The sequence below is a fragment of the Hibiscus syriacus genome, unplaced genomic scaffold (assembly GCF_006381635.1).
Source record: "Hibiscus syriacus cultivar Baekdansim isolate YM2019G1 unplaced genomic scaffold, ASM638163v2 tig00110678_pilon, whole genome shotgun sequence".
Classification (NCBI taxonomy): Eukaryota; Viridiplantae; Streptophyta; class Magnoliopsida; order Malvales; family Malvaceae; genus Hibiscus; species Hibiscus syriacus.
Genome location: NW_024062822.1, coordinates 2,837,372 through 2,847,413, shown reverse-complemented (window position 1 = coordinate 2,847,413; position 10,042 = coordinate 2,837,372). Strand labels below are relative to the sequence as shown.

The window sequence follows — 10,042 nt, the reverse complement described above, 5'->3', positions numbered from 1 at the left end:
CTTCACTCACTTAGAATCTCTTAATTTTTCTTAATGCTTAAACTAAAATGGGGAGGGAGTATTTATACTACTTAAGAACAATCCTACACCACACAAATAAAATAATTTAAACCAATAAAGTCTACAAATACCTAACTCTCACCTAACTAAATTGATGTAACCAATGACATCTTTATTTAATTGATGTAAGCAATGACATCAATTTAGTTTGGGTTTGGGTTTAGGCTCCCATAATAGATCAAGTTTATGATCCAACAAAGCTTGCATTCATCAACATTGCATCAGTGACCTGTCAAGTTAGTAAAACAAGAGGTTCTTACTACGCAACCAAATTGAAAATGTCTCCCAGAATAACCGCCAACAAATATGCCTACCTGTTTCTCGCATGGTCCTTCAAACCATCAATCCAACCGTATCCAACTCCATCACTGAACTGCTCTTTCTGTCTGCATAAAATGTGCTGAAACAGAGGGAACAAGAAGTTTCAATCTTCCAAGAAGTTTTCCATAACAAATCATATTGAAACATTAATACATAGAAGAAATATAATCAAAGAAACGAGGACAATATAAAATGATAATGCCCCAATAAATTTTATAAATTTCAGGAATATTTCGAAAGAAGATACACCAACCTTAGGCAGATATGGCTTCTGATCATCGTCAAATGCATTACATAAGACCTACTTCTCAATCCTCCCAAGATCAGGCCTGATCTGCAACAAAGTTGAATGGCACTAACCATAAGTGTGCATTCTTTATAGAAAAAAAGGGGTCAAAGTATGTAACTAAATTCTAAAACTCTTCCTTTATAGTAACTACTAACTAAGTGGTCAACTGATACCTCATATCATTTGCATCAGCTAATTATTGAATAAAAGAACCTAGAAAACTGACTACCACCTTGTACACCTAGAAGATATATTACGGTTAAGAGTGGAAATTGACATCGCCCCTACAATGTGAAATGTTATCCCCAAAAATGGATAGCTAAAACCAGAAACAATAACATGCAGGAAACACTGTTTGTCTAGTTTATTCCATTATGGATGGATATGACACGAATTTTCTCAACATTAAAGTAATGACCCATCATAATGACAAATCTAGAAACATCGTACCATTTTCCACTCAGGATCTATACTCATTGCAACGTTGATGAACTCTTTATCTAAAAAGGGTACACGAGCTTCAAGTCCCCATGCTGAAGTTGACTTGTTTGCTCTCAAGCAATCATAAAGATGAAAAGCTTTGATCTGTGGAATTATTAGAACACCATCATCAAAACGTGAACAATATATAACAGGTACTCGGGTAACCATGCCTAATATATGGATTCCTCCAAATCATTTTACTAAAATCCAGGAAAAAGTAAAGGTCATCCGGAATATCTTCCGACATTTTTCTTCGGGAAAAAGTAATTGTTTTAAATATTCTTAATCATTTGACAATGAATGCTCAATCACTCTGTTATAGTCGTTAGTGCTCGAACCCGTGACCTCTAAAAAACATCAACGGTTCCTTTAATCACTGAGCTAAATTGATTCATGCTCTTTCTCTATATTTGTATAAACTAGATATTTGTGATGGTAAATTATTTAAATTTAATTTAATTATTGTTAAGTCCAAACAGTTTGAACTGCCAAGTGAATTTGATTTGGGTATCTTAACTTAACATTACATGAATTTAATCGAATTTGCTCCGTATGATATATTTGAATATTGAACTACCATTTTACCTTTTAAGATACACTCATTTAAAATCCATACCTAATTTTTGTTATTTATATATATTTACGTATGAAACAAGTTCAGAGTCGAATATAAATGTGTAAATGAAGTAAACCAGTTCAGTTTGCTGTCTTTCTTGCTTTTGTTGGTGGAGTTTATTTTGTACTCTGCAGTTGAGAGTTCCACTGATTCTTTTTCTCGGTTGTTGCAATAAAAGACTGATTTTCACTGTTATTAATTTCATCATCATTATCATGACTTCACTTATTCCTTCTCTCCTTACCTTCTTCTTCTTCCTCCTCCTCCTTTCTTCAGCATCTTCACTTCACCGTTTTCAACCTGCAAACTCCCCTTCTCCGGTTAGCATACAACACCCCATAAACATTCTTCTCTCTTTCCATATATTTTATACCTTCTTCCGTTGATTTTTGTCAACAGGGTTCATCTTTTGAAGAGAAAACAAGACTGGGATCGATCCCTCCGAGCTGTCAGCTTTGCATGGCGTTTTAAGTTCCCACATCGCCCGGCAGCCACCATGACCGCTTCAAACCAGGAGCAGCTGTCACGAATCCCGTGCAGTTTTTTGACCCATCAGGTAACCAATACTCCAATTACAAGCCTATTGGTTGGAAATGCAGCTGCGGTGGTCACTTTTACAACCCTTGAAAAATTAAACAAAGCATTGTTAATCGTTTTTCAAGCTTCAGTATTATTGTAAATCCTTTGTTTAAGTGTCCGTGTCGGCAACTAGAAATGAATTGCAGTCATATATAGTGTAATATGATCGATATTTTAGGAATTTATATAGTAATGTTTATTTTCTGGGGATTTTCCGCGGGGGGGGGGGGGGGCAGTGGACATCAACTATCCCATCACCACCCATCACTTTCTCCCACACCACTCTAGAATGCCAATCCAGTTGACTAGGATGCTGCAAGCATGTTAATTCTTTCATTAATGAATGTTTGGTTTTATAAGAAAAATAAGCCCTCAGTTTCATTAAAACCAAGAATGAACGTTGGGTTATATTTGTCAGACCAAGTAAACTGTTTGATTTTGTTTAAAAGTATGAAAAGAAGAAGAATGGTCCCCCATATTGAAGTAAAAGCACTGATGTGTTAGTGGGGAATCAAAGGGAGTAGTGAAGTCAAAGGGAAAAGGCAGAAGCATATGCATTCCTGGTCCCTAATTATTATTTATTTGTTTTAGCTATTTAAAAATTGATTTGAAATCTCTTCTTTGAGTTAATAATAAGGATTCATCCCTTGACAAGGTAAATGTAATGTTTCAGTCTGTTGGAATCCTTTGTTTAATGTTCACATGCCCCTTGTTAAGTGGAATAAATGTTGTTTTGGTCCCGTTCAATGACACAAACAATGTTGCTTTTATTTAGAACTGGGACACCTTTATTTGCCATTACAAGGGTGCTGTTAGGCTGCGTCCCAGCTGGTATATCCAAATCGACCATACCATACCATCCACCTGATTGTTGTTCCCAGTATTGCGTCTATGTAAGACACTCTGCGTTAGGAATCTACTCTTCATATCCTGTACCATTCTTTTAGATATGTACTTTTAATTTTATTTGGTATTTTACGTGTTTTTATAATAATTTTACATAATTTTAAATTAATGAATTGATGGAAAACGCTCCTGGAATCTCGGAATCCCTCGAAACTGCTAGAGATCTGAAAAAGCCTCACCGGCGTGATCCAACCCCCCTGATCCGCCCACCGTGCAGACCTCTCTCCCCATGGACTGTGATGATTCAGTAGTAACGAAGCCCCAAGTCTCTTATACGGATATGGTTACTGGTGTCCTACCAAACTCTTCGACAGACCAAATAGATGAAGAGATATTGAATTGCTGGAAGATGATATGTGTTGGGGAAAGAGATTGAATCCCTTTCATCGACTTTTCTGATCGAATTCGGGATTTGGCTATTAAAAGCATGGATTTACTTTGATCGTCAAGATCCTAAGACGTAAAATTGGCTACAATACGTCAACACGCTCCATACTCGTATCTATAGCATATGGAAGTTGTCTCATCCCATTAAATTAATCGACATTGAAAACAATTATTTTCTTGTGAAACTTTCTAAAAGTTTTATCGAATGGTCCGTGGACTATTTTCGGTCATTATCTGACAATGGAGCCGTGGTCTGTTGATATTTGCCCAACTCAATCGCATCCAAGCAGAATCGTGGCTTGGGTTAGGTTATCGGGTTTGCAGATTACTTGTTACAAGCGAAGTATGATTGAGGTGACTGACAATAGATTTGGTTTAGTGGTCAAAATTGATTAGCAAACCGACTATAGTCGCCGAGGACGATTCGCTAGCATGGCGGTAAGTATTAATTAACGAAAGCCGCTCATCTATAAAATTGATATCAATGGCAGAACACAGCTTGTAGAATATGTCCCTTCCCACAAACAATTTTAGGTATGGAATTTATGCATTGGCGGATCTATAATTTTTTTTTGAGGGTATGTGCATATATATTAATAATATAAATTTTTTGATACAATAAAATTTTAAGGTGGACACATATATTTTAAAAAATAAAATTTCGTCTTTTAAAGAATAAAATTCAAATTTCGGGAAATTTCAGGATGGCCACGTGGCCATCCTAATATCAATGTGCATCCTCCAATGAATTTATGGACATGTTAAAGACATTACTTATCCCTTAAATCAATTGAACCAAAGGTAAATGTGCAGTCCCTTAAACCCCAAACAACCACTGTGCAATAGTCTGTTCAGTCAAAACCCTCTCCATCTCCGGAAGAGGCTTTCGATAAATGGATGGTTGTTAAAAAACGACAAAGAATGCTTCAAAAGAAATCTGTTGATCAAGAAAATGAGTCTGGGGCTATCCAAATAGATTCGTCTTTTTTCAGTCTACTCACAATGGAGGTGGAGATAACCCATGCGGCTGACACTCCGATCATGCAAGCAGGCTTGAAAGTATGTGAAGAAATCAAAACCAGGAAAATCTTCTGCCGCCTCACAAGGTCCTCAGATCGTGCCTCAAATTAGCAAAATGAAGCTTAAAGGGAAAGAAGCTTATTCCGCCCGAAAACCACCATTAATACCTCTAAAGCCGACCTCTCCTAAATTCATTCCCAACAGTGATGTAAGAATGCATCAGGCGAGTTCTTCAATGTCTCTCACAACCCGAAACTTGGGTGCGGGCTTGAGTCCTAGTAAGCATTCTATTGTTGCTATTGATGCTAATCTAAATCCAGATTTACCTTTGAGTATCCTTGTAGGAGACAAGGGTAGTCTCACTACCAATGGTAAACCACCATGTACTGCCCCTAGTGCTTCACAAGATACTTTTGCGGCTATTTTGCATTTGGTTGATGATGCGTCAGCCATGGACATGGTTGAATAGCCACCCCTTTCTCAACCTTTGCTTATGTATTTACGTTTTATTGTCTAGAATTCCCAGAGATATGGGAATAGTGTTAGACATGCTTTCATATATTCAGCATAAACGTAGGGGAAAAGATCGTTATAAGTACCTCTAGCCATTTCCTACACCTTATGTCGAAATCCGAGATCCGATTGCACCACCGTCTAATACATCATACCACCATCGACCACCGTGAACCACCGTGAACCACTGTCGAGCATTTCGAACTTGATTGCACAAAAACTAAAACCTCCAAGGATCTTTTAAGTACTCAAAATCTCACTTAGATGGAATAGATTTCTAAATGCTCTCAAATGAAATGCTTTGGAATGCAGTGTGTTGGTGCTTAGGGACCTTGGCTAACCTCATATTTATAGTGTGGTTTGACCATCAAAAACCACCTAAAAGTAATGTCATATCCCACGTTCAAAAAATATGGAATTTCTAAAGTGGGAACGTTCATAGTGGTAGGCTATGAACCACTTTAAGGATTCCAAAAAAATGCTTAATGCAGTTTTAATTAACTATTCACATTCTCATACTTGGTTCATATTGCCTAGCATAACTTAAAGGCAAAACATAATATATACATGAATCATAGCGATATTTTCTCTTACAGTTGAGTTATATATTCCATGTATCACAATGGATCATGTCTTAACACTTAGTCGAATTTCTTAATGAATAAACCCAATGTTTATTCTAGGTCCAAACTTTAGTGATATTTCTCGGAATAATTAAAATTAATGTGTACACAACAAAATGAGAAATATCAAACTTAATAGAGTTTTATTAAAATCATTCTTACAAAGAAAATTATACAAAGTGGAAACAAGTTCCATAGTGACAATATGATCCTTAAATTTATTTGGTGGCATGCCTTAGTTAAAGGATTAACTAACATATGCTCAATGTTAATGTTCTCAATGACCACTTTTTTCTTTAACATGTTTTCTTATGGCTAGATACTTAACGTCGATGTGTTTACTTTGACTTCCACTTTTGTTATTCTTAGCCATAAAGACAGCAACATAATTGTCACAATATATCATTAACGACCTAGAAACTGAGTCCACAATTCTAAGCCCAGAAATGAAACTCTTCAATCATACTCCATGTGAGGTAGCCTCAAAACATGAAACGAACTCAACCTCCAAAGTAGAAGTAGCAGTTAAGGTTTGTTTGACACTCTTCCAAGATATAACTCTACTAGGAAACATAAATATGTAACCCGATATGAATTTACGTGAATTAACATAGCCAACAAAGTGTGAATCGGAGTAGCCAATCACCTCCAAACCATATGATCGTTTGTATGTAAGCATGTAGTCCTTTGTCTCTTTTAGGTACCTCAAAACTTTCTTTGCATCTTTCCAATCAATACTCATATTACTCTGATATCTTCCTCGACATTTCAACAACAAATGCAATGTCAGGTCTTGTACAGACTTGAGTGTAACATCCCAAAATACGGGTTAGTGATTAAATTATAAAACTTCAGAGTTTGGTGATCGAAGTAGGATATTTGAATAGTTTAATGATTTGTTCAGAAATATTTCATGAAAGTTATTAGTAATTATTAAAGGAATTAAAGGGCAAAATAGTCATTTAACCATTAAATGAATTAAAATGGGATATATACAGGGGAATGGATAAGAAGAAATATCTAGAGATTTTCTTCTTCTTCTCCTTTGTTCTTCCATACGAGAGAGAGACATCAAAGGTGAGTTTTCTATTTTGTTAATTAATTGTTGATTTTAAGGTTAGGTTTTGATCATTAGATGATAACTAAGCTTAAGGAAAGCTTAAGTTGTCTTATAATCAAAAGATGAAGAAGTTATAAGAGATTTAAGAAAACGAGTTTTTATATGAAATCATGGAAAAGAGTTGATAAGTTGAATTTGAAGTTAAATTTGACTTGTCATCATGCTAATTAAGGAATATGAAGTGTTAGAATTGTATTTAGAACATATTGAAATTTGAGTATGATTCTTGAATTACATATGAAGGATAGGATTTTGAAGTTATAGATGATTTTCATGGATATAAGTTGGTTTAAGTAATGGTAGTTGAGTTTAATGACATGATAGGGGTTTAAAATAGAAGAATTAAGTGAAGAATTGATGATTTTCGGGGTTAAAATACAATTTATGGGTAGAGGGAACCGATACCCTATGAAGGGAATCGATTCCGCCTCTTGGACGAAAATTCCAGTATGTGCAGGGGGGAACAAATTCCCCCCTGGGGGGGTATCGATTCCCCGGGAACAGATTCCCCATGGGGGGGGTATCGATTCCCCCCCTAAATGAAAAAATGGAATTTGATTCATTAAACCGGTTTAAGTTATTAACATCAAGTTTAAAGTTTAGGCTTCTGATAGTTGTTTTGAAATGTTATATTTATGTAGATATTGAGCCTAAACAAGTTCTGGAATAATCAAAGGATTAGAATTGATTCAAATCAAACAAGGCTAAGGTGAGTGCAATTTTAATTGTACTTATATTATTGAACGAACATTGGCTTGCGATGAGTCAGTGATGGAGTTACTATGGTAAGAAGTGACTCCTAAAATGTTATTGGATTGGTGATTCTTATATGTGCATGAATACATGAAATGAGTATAGGTTATTATATATGTTACATAATATGCATATGCGATATATGCTATGAGACATGACCAATGTGAAATGAGATAAGCTATGTGACTATATGAAATGATATATGAATATGCAATACGTGATACATGTGATATGATATGAAATGACATATGAATATGTAATACGTGATACATGTGATATGATATGAAATACATGGTTACACATACATGTGGTATGTGATAGAAGAGAAAGAACAAGTGATGAGAAATGTATTTATGATAAATGCCCATAGTATATGAAACGAGAGTTATAGGTATAGTTGGCATGCCAAGAGTCGAGGGTTACATATGTCCTATAAGACATATGATAGGTCCTACGGGACACAGATTACATCCTTCGGGATGACAGGTCCTTCGGGATACAGATGACATCCTTCGGGATGATAGGTTCTTCGGGACATTTATACGAGTTGTGGTGACAGCATATGTGTGCACAACCTCAGTGTACTCGCATACCTCTATTCTCAATAATATACATGGGCAATATAATTGAAAGATAAATTAAAGTGAAAGTGGCACAAGAAGTTAAGTTTTACATGTGCATGACATGCTTATATATGTTATCATGTAATAGATACATGCATATTGAAATGTCATGATCAAATGATAAGAATGCACATTCATGAATTTGTTGTTAAATGTTTATTTATTGCCTCACTAAGTCTATGACTTAGCATGTAAGTGATTTACACGTAGGTACCAAGAAACGATAAGAGCAAGAATAGAAGTGGCAAGGACAATATTATTACTAGAAGATCAGATAATAAGTAATCGACAAAGTATGTATTTTGGTGTGTATAGAGTGTTGGCATGTAATAAGTCGTTAATTACGAGTACTCTGATGGAGTTGTATTTTGTGGTCATTTTTATGTAAATTAATGTATTTTGCTTTAAACAAAGTTTTAAATTTCTCTGTTTTTCAAAAGAGTCAAACTTTGAAAAGTCAATGTGACACCAAGGACTTGTATTCGGGGCGGGTACGGGTTGGGGTGTTACATTGAGCATACATCATGCTTCCAAAAAATGAAGCATATGTAATATTTTTCATTTGTTCCCTCTCAAAATCGTTCTTCGAGCATTGGTTCAAATAGAACTTATCGCCCTTCACGATAGGAGCAACACTGGGTGAACAATCTTTCATAAAAAATCTTTCTAAAACTTTGTTGATATAGGTTTCTTGAGATAAACCTAAGATACCTCGATCTCTATCACAATGAATCTTAATGCCAATGAAATAAGATGCATCACATATCTTTCATATCAAAATTTTTAAAAAGAAATTATTTCACCTCATGTAGCATACCCCTATCATTTGTTTCAAGCAAATGTAATCCACATATAGGATAAGGAAATAAATTTTACTCCCACTGACCTTTTGGAATATTCATTGATCCATGATGTTCTCAACAAAACCAAATGAAGAGATAACTTCATGAAATTTTAAATACCACTTTTGGGAGGCTTGTTTCAGCCCATTTATTGACCTTTTCAACTTGTATACCAAGTGTTCACCATCACTAGAGGAGAATCTTTCATGTTATTTCATGTATATCTCTTCTTCTAGGTCACCATTGAGAAATGTAGTTTTCACATCCACTTGTTGTAACTTAAGGTCAAAAAACTACTAATGCTAACACGGTGTGTAATGAATCTTTCTTAGATACTAGACTAAATGTCTCTGTGTAATCGATTCCTTCTCCCTGAGTGAATCATTTTGCAATGAGTCTTGTTTTATATCTTTCAATGTTTCTCATTGAGTCTCTTTTTGTTTTGAAGACCCATTTGCATCCAATGACTTTTACACTATCAGGCAACGATACAAGATCCCAAACATCATTGTTTTTCATGGAATTCATCTAATCTTCCATAGCATTGTACCATAATTTCGATTCATTACAACTCATAGCTTGTGAAAATGACTAAAGATAATTTTCAGCTTCAACATTAAAGTCAGACTCTTGTAGATACACAATATAGTCACTAGAAATTACTGACTTTCTTTTTCTAGTAGATCTTCTTAGTGTTGAATCAACATTTTCTTGTGGATCATGTTGTTCAACTGGTTATTCTTTAATTTCTTGAACAACTTCATCTAATGGAATATTTTCAGTAGCTTATGGAATTTCATTGATTGGTTATTCAACACCCGATTATACTTGAGGGGTATTATGTATGACAATCAATCTCTTACTTGAAGTGGAAGGTTGATCTACATGAACTAAGTCCTGAGGTTCT

General features: G+C 35.1%; 1 long non-coding RNA gene across 1 annotated transcript; it reads right to left on the bottom strand.

Moving 5' to 3' along the window:
* Positions 1-263: 263 nt before the first annotated feature.
* LOC120138136 lies at positions 264-1,375 on the bottom strand. The gene is made up of 4 exons (XR_005517495.1): positions 1,121-1,375; positions 635-715; positions 375-460; positions 264-289 (listed from the first exon to the last, which is right to left on the bottom strand). It is a non-coding gene; the product is annotated as an uncharacterized LOC120138136 (long non-coding RNA).
* Between the last annotated feature and the right edge of the window lie 8,667 nt (positions 1,376-10,042).